The sequence below is a fragment of the Mercenaria mercenaria genome, chromosome 11, assembly GCF_021730395.1.
Source record: "Mercenaria mercenaria strain notata chromosome 11, MADL_Memer_1, whole genome shotgun sequence".
NCBI lineage: Eukaryota > Metazoa > Mollusca > Bivalvia > Venerida > Veneridae > Mercenaria > Mercenaria mercenaria.
In genome coordinates this window covers 50,891,691-50,907,133 of record NC_069371.1, presented here as the reverse complement: position 1 = coordinate 50,907,133, position 15,443 = coordinate 50,891,691, and positions in this window count along the sequence as shown.

Below are 15,443 nucleotides of genomic sequence, written 5' to 3'. Positions count from 1 at the left end.
TCACAAGACTTCTCCTTCATTGACATTATTGTGTTTGTACCTGAGGACTTCAAAAGCTGGAGATCCTGGTAATCACAAAGCTTATAAATAATGCCCTTATTAACTTTAATTAGTTTGATTGTAACGCACGTAATACCTAGTTGTTGCTATGGATTTTAATCTTTGAAAACCCAATTACTGGCAATATTATACACCTTTTTTAGGTTACTGGGAAATTATCTCTTAGTCTGTTTGATACGTACATTATGCAACTCATTTGCAGTGATTAAAGTGCCTCATTTCCTGACCTTGTGGCATTTACTGTAAATTAAATGACGCATATTTAATACTGAGTACAGTTCACATAAAAAAACCCGATTTTGATACATTTTACATATTTAAAGATCAAGAAAGACTATTTTCTGCATTAACATCATGAAAATGATTCTTGTTTAACACAGCTATACCATAAGTTTACTGGTACAAAATAACATTCAGTTTACAAAGATTTGTCCTAACATAATGTACCTCAGCTACATTTGTTAAACAATGATGCCCTGGCCCCTTGACTGCCAGTGTCAATCGGTAATGGTATAGCAAATTAGATACTCATCTTAATCAATTATTTTATGCCAGTCATGCATAATGATTCCATAATAGAAATACAAAAAGACTTTAAGAAGATAAACTGAAATATACACAGAACTGTACTGTTTTATCTTAGTTCATGTAAGCGACTATTCTTCACGCAAGAGCCTCTCCTCAAATATGCTGATATTAAAATTGTGAAGTATTCTACTTGTCTAGCTGATAATTAATTGGTGTCCGTATGACAGTTGATCGGCCTCAATTACAGCTAGTCATATAAAAGATTAGTTCGAGACTTTCATCTGGGCTCGAACCCAAAACCTCCGACATTATTAACCACTTGACTTTATCCCCTTCAATCAGAATACTTGTTGGAAAATAAATTATACTTAAATTTAAATTTGGTCATTATAGGTCGTAGCAGTTACTTATAAAACCCTTTAATGTTTTACATTTTTGCATGATCATCATTATTCTAAACAAAACAGTCAGCCAAGCATTTTCTACTTTGAAACTTGCTTAAATCTAGAGAAATATATTGTACGTAAATATATATTATTTGTCATTTTGTAACAAAAGTACACTTGAAACTAGAACATTTATTGAAATACGGAGAGGTAGATTTCCGACGGAGCACGACATCATCTTCTTAGTAAATTCTAGATACTTAAGTGCATTTCTGTGACTTTTAGAAATGAAATTAGTTACACATTAAAAGTCTTTTTATATACTGACATAGTGATTTTGTAAAATATGGTCAAAGTTTACAACAACATATTGTTTCGAGCGTAAGTTATTTTTTTAAAAAAGTGCTTTCCTTACCTTATATGATATAGGCAAAACAAAAATAATGAGGAGTTGGCTGATCTGTTCATTTTGTTTTGTTTGACAAAAGGTTAAGGTAGATGAAAGGACTACATACCACTGAGAAAAATTCTAACGCCTGGTTGATGGTAGCAACTTTCTTCCAGTTGAATGTTCGCATGAGTTCTATCCTGGCTGGGTTCAGTTTCTGGTCTGGTAAGGCAAGACGGAAAAATTTTGGAAATCTTTTCCGGTCTGAGAGAATTGGGGAAGAAGACCCATATGAAAGCTAAAACCAAATCAAAATAATAATTGCTGTGGTACTGATAGATACCAGGCATACCAATAAGATCGAATCAGTTCAAATAGTCAGATGGTTTAACACCCAGTACACGTTTTCCCATTATAAACAATTATACACCAGACTTTTCAAAACGGGTTTGGAAATTGGTAATGATTTTCAATCAAACTGAACATAGCGGTATACAGATCTCGAAGCTTTAACATGTGCTGCACGTATTAATTCTTGACTAAATCGAATCAATGTGTAACTCATTGCTATGCTGCAATACCATTTACAATAGGCAGTACAGTGCTGAAACCATGGACACTGCTGTCATACTTAAATTAGTCAAACTACAAACGTTTTAAATTTGTGGTTCGGATTTATTTTACAATATAAAGGCTAAAACTTCTCTTTGCTTGAGTAATGGTGCACATTTTAAAAATATTTTGAGATGTAGATGAATTAGGCAAAATGCTTTACTGTAGATCTAGCATTTGTTTCATTTATTTTTGATCAGCTCAATGGGAACCTTCAACATAGCACCATTTTTAACCTGTGGAAAAAGCACACTTTCCTGATCTAAATAATTAGTTGCATGTTCGTAGTAATGACATGATTTATCCGACTAAAATACTAGTAGATCGCTCGGCATTGTCAGCGTATTAGAGAATCGGATCTTCCTACTCAGTGACTCGGGCAAAATGTTGCTGAAGTCGGCGGCCAAGCGGCCTAGCGACTTAAAGTTGGCGGACTAGCGACCTGAAGTTAGCGGCCTGACGGCCCAGCGGCCTTGCGGCCTGGTATACTCTGCATTACTTGTAAAAAAGTTATTTGTATGATAAGATAAATATAACGAAAACTATAAATACAAACGTTTAAACTCAATAAAGGATAAAAAGAATGCTGCTTAACTTTGAAAAAATGCAACGCAGCCTTTGAGAGTACACTTTCTACAGAAAATGAGAGACAGTCATGTTTGTGATTAATCTAAGTTCAAAGAAATAAACAAAAAATCATTTTAATTTAAGCTGACAACATTCTATCCAGCGATCTACCAGCCCAGTGGCCCAGCGGCCTAGCTGTCTGGCAACCCGACAGGCTCATGTATTTATTATAAAAGAAATATTTGGCATATATGATAAAAATAAAGAAAACTATGAATACAAACGTTAAAACTCAATATAACCATAAAAAATGTTGCTTAACTTTGAAAAATTGCAACGATTAAAAACTTGTAACACAGTCTTCGATAAGAAACTTACTACATACAAATTAAGAAACTGTACATATGTTCAATAAAATACAAAAAAAAAAAAAAAAAAAAAAAAAAAACAACAACAACATTTTAAAAACTCTTAAGTGTCCTATCTAGCGGCCTAGCAGCCCAGCAAACTCCTGTATTCATCATAAAAGAATAATTTGGAATATACGGTAACAATAACGAAAACAATGTAAAAAGCATCCAAAATATAATAATTAAGGGTAGATCTCGAAAGCACAGAGCACCACAAACACAGCTTCAGAGACACGCATTTTCGAAGTAGACCAACAACAAAAAGAAGTTTTAACGGAAAATATTATAGACGGATTGCTTAAAACATCCAGCAAGTACATTTTAATTTTATGCAAAATATAGAAAAAGGGGGAGAAAGGGATAGGGGTAGAAGGGAGAGGGGGGGAGCGGGTGTTGAAGGGGAAAGTGGAACAAGGATAAATATTCAAAAGGAAATGCTATGTTTCTTAATCACAGTTACCTTACAATGTAAACCACAGCAGCGTAGACACTCACATACAAAAGACAAACACACAACTAACTTACATAGATAAACAAACAGACAAGTAAGTAAGTAAGTTTTAACAAGACTGTAGGGCACCGCGCAAGTCACAAAAAAGCACACAACAAACGCACACATATAAGCAGGAAAAAACAACAATTGGGCACCACCTTAGGATTTCAGCAACTAAACTGAAGGTGGGCACGATGAATTATTCATAGTAAAAGGACAGGAGATGCCACAGCAAGGGAGCGCAAATGCAAGGGGGAAGGATGTGGTGGGGTGGGGGGGGGGGTGCGATTGGGTGGAAGGGGGAGTGAGGAGAAAGAGGAAAGATACGCTAACAACAAACAAGACAACATACGCAACACAAAATACAAGACGGACAGAAAACAGGCATCGCCTTGGAACGGTCAGTAAGTCAAAGCATTAAGAGCCTAAATTTAAAGGGCACGACTAAGAAAGCTGTAAGACAAAATTCCACTCCCTCCGTCCGTTTTATGTAGCATTTAGGAGAAAAGCATCAAGGAGTCTTACACTTTATTACTCATCGCACCATCAAATAGGAAAGCGTAGCGATTAACTGTACAGGGGTCAATCACCAAACATGCACTGTGCTTCACGATTTTCGCATTGTATCCTCTTTTGATAAACTGTTTAACACATTTTACAAATATCTGATTGGCATAAGGACTATGTTTAATTTTCCGAATTTTATAAACTACATTGCCATAGTATTTTGGGTGTGTAAGACCAAGTTTTAAAAGTGTGTTAAGGTTAGTATTATATTTCTTTAACAGTTCGGAAGATCTGAAGTAAAATTTAGTGAAAGCTTTCCGTAGCTTATGATAACGGTAACCCTGTTATAATAATCTTTTGGTGATATGAAGATTTCTATCATTAAAATCCTCTAACTTTGAGCAAGCTCTTGCAAAACTAATAAGTTGTGAAATATAGCACCATATGATGTTGCTCGAGGGACACCTCCATGAAGGTGGGAAAAATTGATAAATTGACGTATCCCATATATTTTCGTTTCTAGATTATTATTCACAATTCTTAAATTTAAATCCAAAAATGACGCTTCTAAATCAGAAGTATTAGCCTCGTTAAGCTGTAACTCTTTTGGATAAATGTGTTTCACCATTTCTGAAAAATATAGGCTGTCCAATATTTAAAATACTATCAAGATACCTCGAGGGTCCATTAAAAGCTTCAGTAATTTCAAGTTGTGTCTCAGTGGACAATCTAAGCATGAAAATTCGTTCATAAGGGGCGCAGTTAGTTCCCATCGGGATACCAATTACTTGTCTGTAAGTTTTATTACAAAATTTGATAAATATGTCCTGGGATATTATTGTTTTAAATCTAACTGACAATTTTACAATGTTTTGATCTTTTTATGATTGATAATACAACGAATTTTATCACATGACGTATTTAAAAGATATAATGTAGTTGCCCTTTTCTGGAGAACACCCCTGGTTCTTCAGTGTCAATTGTAACGCACCAAATACATAGAACTTTGAATAGACCGGGGCCTCCGTGGCCGAGTGATTAAGGTCGCTGACTTCAAGTCACTTGCCCCTCATCGATGTGGGTACGAGCCTCACTTGGGGCATTGATTTTTTCATGTGAGGAAGCCATCCAGCTGACTTACGGAAGGCCGGTGGTTCTACCCAGGTGCCCGCTCGTGATGAAAAAAGTGCACGGAGGGGCACCTGGGGTCTTCTTCCACCATCAAAGCTGGAAACTGGCCATATGACCTATAATTGTGTCGGTGCGACGTTAAACCCAACAAAATAAAAGAAATAAATTTCATATGGAAAAGCAAGGGGTCGAACTTTCTTTGGCCCTCGTGTTACTACTAGAAAACCGCGTCAGCTCCAAACTGATACGTTTTAATTCACTACGGAACTATAACGATCATTACTTGAATTTCATTGCATTGCAATCAAATATTCACCCGAATACCCTCCCATTTTTTTTCATGCATCTGTATCGCAGAAAATAGGTCTACAACTGTTTGAAAATTTTAGAAAATATTTCAGAAAGCCATGTGTGTAATACGATTATAATTTCATAAGCAAGTAAGGCGTTGCGTCTGATGAGAAAATCATTCGCCCCCTCCCCCGCGTTTTACTAATGTTTGAACATCGTAATTTACTTGCGGAGAGCTTGTGAATATTCGTTACATTTTGGTTGAAGTTTAACTTTATACACTTATTGAATGACCTTTTCGGACCTCGGGCAATATTTTTGACTATTGACCGGCAAGCGATCCATTAAGTGTCTAATAGCATGAGGTCAGAAATGAATTTTCATTAAAATGTTTCTTTAAGTTATGAGTTCAGTACAGGAAAATATACTGTTGGAATTTAGACCAGTCAATAGCATAAACTATGGACCGACGACTTAAATAAGGTGATATGTTATTAAATTTATCCTTACACGAGACTGAAAAGTAATAATACGGATAGTCAAAATATACATGTATTTGGTCCGTTTTGACATGACTAGTCGCAGAATTTTTCATTCTTTCAAATTTTACATTGCTTTTCACAAATATATGACAGAGTGCACTCGCATGAGCACTACATAGAGTTATTATAATTGATACATAGTGCGTTTATTTCATTAAAATAATTCGATTTTAACTGCATGAAGGTAAACGTATCTGAAAAGTTTCCTACAATTTCAACTTTTTACCCCAATACTTGCAATATACAGATATTGCCCGAAGCTGTTTGATTCAATATTGTACTAATTATGAGACTCTCATTCTGATTAGGTAGATCATAGACAACGCGTAACGTTCCGCCAAAGGGGGTATCGCACTTTGATCCTCTTGATTGACAGGATGGGATATCGTATCATCAAGTTTCTATTAATTGTTTTTCGCGAGCATTTGGCGCATGTGTGAATATGCATAATACTTAATTAGTTAATATATTTTGATTCAGTTTAAGCTTTTGGAATAAAAGCAACGTTTCTATCATAAAATTTGATGATAAAGTCAAATAATTCCACTTGTAATCATACACGGTCATCACGCTGACGACGCACGCTGCGCATGCGCTTTATCATTTTCAATCTACACGCTGCGCATGCGTATAAAGCAACACTCTCGTCTCCCGCTTTCACACGCTTACACGCTTTTAAACTTATTTGATTGGCTGCACGATTAACCAACGTGTGACGTGCAGTGTGAACGAAGGGTACCACGCGAGTGTTTAATCGTGTACACGTGGCGCCACTGTATCTAACAGAATCCTTAGAGCTTCACAAACCCGATCACAACTCCATAGTATAGCGCGAATCTCTTACATTTACTTTTCAGACTCTTCAAAAGTTGCATCTGTCAAATTCATTAAAAATGTTGACATTCAATATCTATCTTAAATTCAGCCGTTAAAATGATAAAATATTCATAGAAACCAATCAAGCTCACATCATCTCCATCATTTTTATGCCTAATAATCTTCCAATATTCTCTTGGCTTTTTTCTTTTCATTTCATTCAGTTGCAATGCCTTTTGCCGGTTTTATTTCTTTTTTTTTGTAATTCTACAACAATGTTTATAATCAAATTTCTTATCAAACAATATGCTTTTATTTTCAGCTGTTTTATTTATATCAAATTGGATAGGACATTTTTAGCATAAATTAAATTGATTTTTGTTGATTTCTTTGAACATAGATTAACACAAACATGACTGTCTCTCAATTTCTTTGTAGTAAGTGTACTCTCAACGGCTGTGTTGCATATTTTCAAAGTTTAGCAACATTCCTTTTATGCTTTATTGAGTTTTAACGCTTGTATTCATAGTTTTCTTTATATTTATCATATCATACAAATAATTCTTTTACAAGTAATACACGAGTATGCAAGGCTGCCAGATCGCTGGGCCGCCAGGCTGCCAACTTCAGGCCGCTAGGCCACCAGACCGCCAGGCCGCTAACTTCAGGCCACTAGCCGCCAGACCGCCAATTTCAGGCCGCTAGGCCGCTTACTTCTGGCCGCTAGGCCTCCAATTCTAGCAACATTATGCTAAACAATAGTATGAATAACTTCTCTATCTGTAATTGTCTCACTATCTAAAAGGCAGGTAAATGATCTCACCCCTCAAGAGTAGTTAGTTCATAGAGATTATTAAAATCATAAAATGTTACTGAGAAAACTGTATATGTTTGAAAAAAAAAATGTATTGCGCTTGATTATCTGTTTCATAAATTTCGAAGAATATAAATACATATGTATACAGAAATCACCTTTACTTCTTAACCCTTAGCCTACTAAATTTCTAAAATGGACTGGTCCATCATTCAATATGGGCAATACCATTTATTATTCGAAGGGGTTTTCACTGAAAATTTACTGACTGAATAGCGAACAGTGCAGACCATGATCAGACTGCACGGATGTGCAGGCTGATCTTGGTCTGCACTGGTGGCAAAGGCAGAATCACTTGCCGCCAGCAGGCTAAAGGTAAAATAGTTGGTCTGGATTTCTTTTAATTTTGTGGCTTGAATAAAAATGTAAAGGCAAGATGATATGCCATGATGAAATGACATTTCCTTACAATATTTCTTTCCTTTTTAAGACAGTCAGTTGAAACAGAGACATGATTTCTCATAAATCAAAAACAAGGGCCTTTATCTGATAGAAATGAGGAATCACAAAAATGTTTGACAACTCGTCCAGCAAACATCTACTTTCATTATTCACAATAGTAAGCTGATATTATATAGATATTGCATTCCTGAGAGGCGCCTCGGTCAATATTCATATATCTCGCAGTGAACGTTTTTCATATTACCCTCTCAGGAATGCAATATTTATTTTATTATACCGAAAGCTTATAAGGGTCAAAGCATTTACCTGAAAATCAACATAATAATTTATTTAACATTAAAAAGTAATTACTAAACAAATAATGAAGACAGAATTAAAGAGTCTTTACTTGTTAGCACTCATAATTTGTGGCGACTTTGCTGTGTAATACGACTTTTTTGATAGATTTAGTCGAGACATTTACATATCGCTGATCCCTATATTTATTCTAATATTTCAACATTGCTTCAATCAGTAGCATTCGAAAAACGGCAATAACGTTCTTTTGTCTAAACGAAACATATGTGTGAGCACTCATTTTCTTAGTTAGATCATTTCCAAAGTTACTGTGGTAGTTTTGATTCAATATTTTATGAAAAATTGTTTTCGAAATATTTTGCACGTAGCATAAAAAAGAAACGGCCGTGTTCGCACATGCGAGAGCACCAGAAAAGGGTAATTAATCCTAACGTATAATTATATAAGCGCCTCGTCTGAAAATTTATCGACTCAGTCTTTTAATCAATGCGAAAGTATCAATCTCTCAAAGGGTGATATGAAAAAATAATATCACATGCACAGAAAAACAGAATAACACTGTTGCGCATGTGATATGAAATTATGGATCATATCACCTGAGCAGAAATTGAAAATAACGATTTTGCCCATTTGATATGAAATCACTGGGGAATATGATATGTTATTCAAGTTAAACTAATCTGAAATTTGCATTGGACATTTATGTGAGGTATAATAAACTAGAATGGCTAGAGGAAATGGTATACTAGTACTTTTTGATACTGAATTTCAGTTAAAAAGAACTAAAAGGATACTGTAATTATCAGCATGTCAACTTTTTTTTAAAAACTAAACCCCCATTAAGAGAATCATTGGATAGAAGATTCGATTACAGGAGGCACAGAATATTCCGCCTAGTGTTAAGTACTGGACGATGACTAAACTTGATACTAATTCAAACAGTATCGGACTTAACACGACACTGTCTTGTTTCGGCTCTTTCTATTCCAGGTGCGCGACTTTTGTCGAAGCCGAATTTCCAAGTTAAATACTGAACCTTTTACCTGTAAACTATGCAGTCGTCTTGGTCATTCGGTTATAAATGCTTGAGAAGCATGTCGGCGGTTAATTAACACATAAGTATTTTATTTCATCAGTTTTAAAAAGATGGAAGAGACAACCAACATATTTTAAGCTATTTTATATGATTATTCTAAGAACTTTTGCTTAAATCTAAGTTTTAGTTTTGTAAGCGATAACTAACAGCACGTTTCTACAGTTTACGACAGTTTGTTGTTGGCCTAAAGTATATAATTTTATGTATCTTTCGCTGACTTCGAATCACTTGCCCCTCACCCATGTGTGGGTTCAATCCTCGCTTGGGGCGTTGAATTATTCATGTGAGGAAGCCATCCAGCTTGCTTACGGAAGGTCAGTGATTCAACGCAGGTGTCCGCTCGTGATGAAATAATGCACGGATGAGTACCTGGGGTCTTCCTCCACCATCAGAGCTGGGAAGTTGCCATATGGCATATAATTTGTGTCAGTGCGACGTTAAACCCAACAACAGCACAAAATATACATTTCATGTGTACACACGTCATGTTTCTACTGAATCACATATGAACTTGTAATTCTAAAGATTTGTACAAATAAGCGTTCGTTGTATTATGCAACTATTCTGATACTACATGTTATTTTATACACTACTTAACCTATGTTTGACGAAAGACCACTATTTGAAAAAAAATCTATACAGGTACGAGAGGGTGTGGTCGTGAGTTCACTACCTTATCACGAGTTCACGATCTCCCGATTGAGCGACCAACAGCTTAACCAACAGACTACTAATTCCCTTTATTCTGAAACGAGTACTTCGTGTGTGGCCTATAAAGTAATCTACGAGAATGTACCTAAATTATATCGATCTTTAATAATTCTACACAATACAAAACCTCTGTACCAACCTGTGTAATGTTCCATAAGTATGAAACTTGTGACGTAGCTTCAGATTCAATTGAACAGCCTCCGCCTAAGAGCATATGGTACGGGGGATCGGCGTGAAACCGAAAGAACGTACGGTATACTGATGTCCCTGGGTCACACTGAAATATGAAAAAATGTTTACAACCATATAATTGGTTTCGTCAAAAAGAACAAAGTTTCTCAAATTAATATTTTACACCTAAAATGTCCGACAGATACAATCGCTTTCAATCTTGGAATCAATATAGTACGAAATTGTGCAAGAATGGAATTGTATACCAGGTATGTATTTAGTTCCGCTTTTATCAGGCGTAATCATGCATATATTCCAGAAGAGACTTCCACATTTAAGGCAGTAGACAGCTACTCAGACCCGACTAATAAATTTTAAAACTGGTTTTTGTTGCACAAGTAAGGTTGGTACTGATCACTTGTGTAAGTTTCATTAAATTGTATGCAGCGGTTCGGGAGATTAGGCGCGCACAAGATTGCATATGCAGACTGTGTGTATATAGTATATTAACAAAAAACAAAGTCCCATAACTGTGCAGATTTTTTCTCTCTGAAAGAACTTAACATGCACCATGCACAATTAGGGTTACTACTGATCACTTGTGTGAAGTGTCATTAAATTGTGTGCATGGGTTCAGGAGATTTAGCGCGCACAAAATTGCATATGCAGACTCTATGTATATAATAAAGTAACAAAAAACTAAGTGCCGTAACTCTGCAAATATTTTTTTTCTGAAAGAACCTAACATGCACCATGCACAACTACTAATGTCACTGATCACTTGTATGAAGTTTCCTTAAATTGTATCAAGGGGATGAGGAGAGATGGTGCGCACAAGATTGTGTCTACAGACAGACAGACAACGGGGGTGGGGGTGGGGATGGGGTAAAATTACTTAAAATCAGTTATCTCTGAAATCAGATAAAATATTTTAACAATTACAGGTATAGAAGTGGATACATTGTAAAAATTCATTTATCATACTAGTTACAATTTCGCACTTTTCAGTTATGTAATTCTACTTCAAAGCACCAAAATGGCGTTGGCAAAATACGAGGACAAATTCATTCGGGTAATGATTTATTTAGACATGCTCAGAGACTTAAAAACATGAAATTTGCAATTTATCACAGGTTTTTCTTAAAGTAATTCGATTTTACACTAAATGGGAATCTTTTAGCTTTTTAGGTATTGTTTAAATGACTATGATGCATTTACAATACTTAAACTATGTTTAAAGACAGGTTCCAAAGCTCTCCCTATACTCAAAAATAATGCTTCTTCTGATACTTTATATATAATTATATTTTTTTACATGATTTGTCTTTATGTAACGAATGAAATACATGTATGTTAATTGTTATTTGCACGTGCTATCGTCACGCTGGCTTTTGTCAAGATACCGAATCTTAATTTTTATCTTAATTCCATAAATTAAATAGAATTTGAAACGTAACACGCACACATGGAGAGAAAAGATGTTTTAATTATTTAGAATACGTCATGCTGAGCAATTATTATGATTTTTCATTGAATTTATTCCATTTGAAAATACATATTTTTCTCTTAAATTGCATGTTTATTTCTGTGAAATTGTTGAACAAAACAAAGAAATTATCGTATTATTTTACATTCGGGAATACAATTTTCGGTTGAAAAACATTGCCTTTAACGTGACTATAAAAGGATATTGTAATGTTTGTTTGTTTAGATTAGACGTAAATGACGTCACGTTATATAATTAACGTGCAATGACGTCAATGTCTTTGTTGCGACCAAAAAAGAACGCTACTATATTTTTACGACTGTTTTAGAAAAAGGGCACAATATTACAAATGAAAAGTACTTTTTTCATAATTACCCATGTTACCTGTAAAATGTCTAGAAATTAAATGTATAGTGCTACTTTAAGCACATCCAGTTGTTTAACGCTCTGTATACATATATCATTGCAATGTATTTTTTTTAAATTTCTTATCTTCTGTGGTGTATTTTTGCAGGTATATCCATTTGAACTTTTGATCTACTTCAAAAATCCCATACCCCTCAGTGCTAAATTCGTGCATTTTACTGTCATTTTTTTCTACTTTTGGACAGATAAGACGACCGTTTCTTAAAAAGTGCACGGTTATAAACACACAGGCATTGCGATGTAGCGTTGCAGTTCCAACTAAGGTACATACAGTTCGTTCTTTCTTTACAACGTCCGCTTAGAATGTTTAACAGTTATAGATATGTATCATTAACCCAACACAACTTCTTACGTCTAACCCTCAAGGGCAATCTATCCAGAATTTGTCTTATGCATATCGAAAAAGTAACGAATCCTTGGGAAAAGCTTGTAAAGAGACTTCCTCGATGTATCACATGATTACTATGTTTTTGCAAGGAATGAATTCTAAAGTTCGGTATTTATGTCTTACATATACATCTGGTGCCGTATTCATAAAGCATCTTAAGTATAAGTATAAGAAATTGATTATTTACTTAAGTATTACTTAGGTAAGAAATTCATTTTACTTAAGTATATTTGTTATTCATAAAACAACTTAATAAGTAATTATTGGCTTTTATTGTGGACGAAAACATAAAAAAACAACATTAATTTCAGACAGATACAGCATGCACAATTATGTTTAAAGTGCTTTTATTTGAAAAAAAAACCCCCACTTTATTCGTACTCACGACGCCATTTTGCTTTCTGACTTAAGTCATTTCTTACGTATCTTAAGTTTAAGCTGTTTTATGAATAGGACTTAAGTTTTTTTACTTAGACTTAAGCTGAAATCACCACAAACTTAAGTAAAATCTTCAACTTAAGTCAAAACTTATACTAAAGATGCTTTATGAATACGGCCCCTGCTGTCATATACAACATATTCTTTTTTTTTTGGCAAAATGTTAATTTTGTGTATGTTTCATAATCAGTTTTTACTGGTGCCATTACTTAATCATTGCACCTATACTGTTGTTTTTTTTTACCAGAACATTCTTTGTTTACAACGTCCGCTTAGAATGTTTAACAGTTATAGATTCGATATATATCATTAACCCTTGTATATTTTAACGATGCAATTTACAACTTGTCAGTGGTGATATTTATATAAACAAAAATATATATTTTACTTTTATGTATTCAAGACATCGCACCGGATGTTGCTATGCAGTTATCATATAAACATAAAAAGTGGAAAACCACAGGTCGTCCGACATGACACAAATGAAGATGTTGCAGACTCAGTTTAATTGAGCCTGTTCATTGCCGGTAGTTGAAATGCAAGCTACCGTCCACGCTCTCTAGCCCCATGTAGAGCAGAACTCAACATTTACACATGTTTTAAGTACAATGAAAACACATACACCACCTTATCTGCCATAGATTAATTTGCCTGAGCAGACATATTTCGATCTATACACGTTTCTAACTCTTATCATTGTGCTTGTGATTTTATTAATTCAATATACGTAGGATTTATACTTTTACATACGTACCCGCACGGTCTGGTGTTTTATAATTTGAGCTACGCCATGAGAAAACCAACATAGTGGCTTTGCGACCAGCATGGATCCAGACCAGCCTGCGCATCCGCGCAGTCTGGTCAGGATCCATGCTGTTCGCTAACGGTTTCTCTAATTGCAGTAGGCTTTAAAAAAGCGAACAGCATGGATCCTGACCAGACTGCGCAGATGCGCAGGCTGGTCTGGATCCATGCTGGTCGCAAACCCACTATGTTGGTTTTCTCATGGCGTGGCTCATTTATGCCTAATACTTTTGATGACTATGATTGCATTTTCCATTCATTTAAATAATATTATCACCATCATCGTTATTATATTATCTTTATTATCATAATTATTATGTTGTTGTTGTTGTTATCCCCATAATAAACACTGTCATTATTATTTCTTTTATTTCTATTTTATCAATATTGATGAAGGTATTTGCAAAGTAAATGAAGAGATTATATAATTATATGGATTAAAATGCACACTTTTCTCTATATGGAATAATAGATATTTCGCAGACATATTTTATTAAAAAGAATATTTAGTATTTCTTACATTAATGAATTTATATGCTAATGTATGTCGAAACTCGACACCTTTTATGCGCCAGTAATTCGCACGCTAAGTGCCTAAGAGCCGTTTTATCTTATTCAAACATAATGATGTTATGTTCCATTTCTGTGACATCGTGTGTGCATTTCGTTTTTATATATATCATTATAATTCAAATTATAATTTCATTATTACGCTGACAGGTATTTTAAAATACCTTATTGATAAATGTTAATATCGTTTGATCATTCGTTACTACTTAGTTAAAGCGAGGTCACGGTAATATAAGTAAAGTCAACGTAAATGTATGTGCACCACATCAGAACCACTGATCTGTTAGTCACAGCAAAACACTGTCCGTTTCGTATTTTACAAAAAGCTCGCCTAAAATATTAGACCTATTTTCCTAAGGAGGTAGTATACCTTGTACCAATGGTAAATTCAATTTCATTTTGACTGTATTCCGCGTTGGTTTTCTAATACAAGCTTAAAATGTCGCGGGACTCGTATTTCCATGGAAAGACATTTTCTGCATTTCTTTTTTAAAAATAACTATGTATGATAACCGGTCTTTCGACGGCTTCAGTGCTCATTCTCTATGACAAGAATAGAATATAACGGGAATTTAATAAGCAGGATTAACTTTCATAGTAACCATGGCAACAAAGATGTTTATGTTATATCTTGCTTTCGATCGTAATTTCTTAGAAAAATATAAGATACATTTATCATCCTCTTTTAATATAACTTCAGAACATTTTGTTTTCAAAGTAAGTAATATGTTCGTTTCATTTGCATTTATCTAAACAAATATCAGCGCTTAGAATACTTACAGTAGTTCTCCCTATCTCATCATTTGCATTTATTTAAACAAATATCAAAGCTTAAAATGCTTACAGCAGTTCTCCCTATCTCATCATTTGCATTTATTTAAACAAATATCAAAGCTTAAAATGCTTACAGCAGTTCTCCCTATCTCATCATTTGCATTTATTTAAACAAATATCAAAGCTTAAAATGCTTACAGCAGTTCTCCCTATCTCATCATTTGCATTTATTTTAACAAATATCAAAGCTTAAATTGCTAACAGCAGTTCTCCCT